Raw genomic sequence first — 1,616 nt, 5'->3', positions numbered from 1 at the left:
GGGGGGAGAAGGGGCCGAGGGGCTCTGGGGGAAGAGCCCGGGTTTGCGCTGTCCACGTTCTTTAGTGTCCATGTTAAAAGCAAATAAACAACCCTGCCCTTTTTTTAGAGAGATTTTTTAGAGGTTATTAAGTGTATTCACTGCAAAAAGAAGTTAGGCTGTATTCTTACGTTCGTATTTTATTTTTAACCCTTGAGTTTTTCTTCTCTGTTCTTACAGCTGTGATGCAGTTTCTGAAGAGACCATTAAACCTACCTAGGGTCTATTTCTTTTTAGCTTTTTCTTCCATTAATTGGAATAACGTTATTTTTGGGGTTTCCGTGATAATTTTGAGAACCAATTTAAATTTTCAAGGTTCATTCATTTGTTCAGCCCCTATTATTTTCATTTCCTGCGGCTAGGTTGCTATTAAAACACGGCAGCACACATAACCCTTCCCTTAGTTCAGTTTTGTGTCCGTGAACTAACTTGAGAAAAATAATTGCAGATCAAATCCACACTTGTTCTAATGCAGTTGTGAAAACGTTTACAGATCAGGTAGTTGTGATTGACGGCAGGATTACTGGGGCTGAAAACACTGGATTATAAATCTAATATTCTTTTAAACTGGCCTGTTGAAGGTGGCATTTTATAAAAACAAAAGCAGCGTGGCTCTGAAATGGGGCTGTGAGCTGTGGTCTGGTTTTATTCTGGGTTCAGGAGGAGCCAAATGTGAAATGACAAAAGTGCAACGGAGCAGCAGTTTGGATTCCCCACATCAAGAAACCTCTTATTTATAATTCTTTCAGTTCTTCACATTTCTGTGAAGTTTCAGTGCAAATCATTTTGTCTGCCTTTAAATTCCTGTAGCCCCCTTGCTCTGTCCTGTTTGGTTCCCTTTGCTGCTTGCCACGTGTTATCAACAAGAAACTCGCTTTCCATTTCCCTTCTGAGTTGCGAAAGAGTTTTAAAAAACCCAAAAAGAACGTTCAGTTGTTGAGTGAACTGGCAAGTATTGTGGGTTTTTTGTAAGCCAAACAGCAGACTGCAAATACTTTAAAGAGTTTTAATCCCTGTAAGTGCCTGTGCCACAATCAGACTTTAGGATTCCCTTGTTCTGGAATAGCAAATGGGAATGTCAGTAGATTGTTCCCTTTCAATAACTGATGACTTTGCAACGTGTTATGTTGCTAATTCCAGGTGCTCTCTGACCAAAGTGAACTTAGAATTTGGGTTTTTTTCTCTTCTTTATTATCATTTAATTCCTTGACAATCTATATTCTTGCTTGTACTGAACCCCCTTCTTCCAGGCATTGAGAATTACCTGTATAAAATTCCCTGTTTTCCATCAGTCACACTGGTTTCCAGAATAAACTTCCCAAACTGTGGGTTTGTCCTCAATCATGAGCAGCCCCTCAGGATTTGGATGCAACCCTGCATATCCTCTAATTCCTGCCTGGTTCTGCTTACTTCTCTACCAGTACATTTTCCAGAAGTGGACTTCCAGGCCTTTCCCTCCCAAATGAATTAACCTACAGCTCCTGTCCATGGAAATGGAGCAAGTTGGTGAACTTTTAACAGAGCGGGATCAATAAAATCTATACTTTGTACTTCCCTGCTCCCTGGGGCTGCTTTGC

This window comes from Corvus brachyrhynchos, unplaced genomic scaffold (genome assembly GCF_000691975.1).
Source record: "Corvus brachyrhynchos isolate BGI_N302 unplaced genomic scaffold, ASM69197v1 scaffold65, whole genome shotgun sequence".
Lineage (NCBI taxonomy): Eukaryota > Metazoa > Chordata > Aves > Passeriformes > Corvidae > Corvus > Corvus brachyrhynchos.
Note: the sequence above shows the minus strand (reverse complement) of the source record.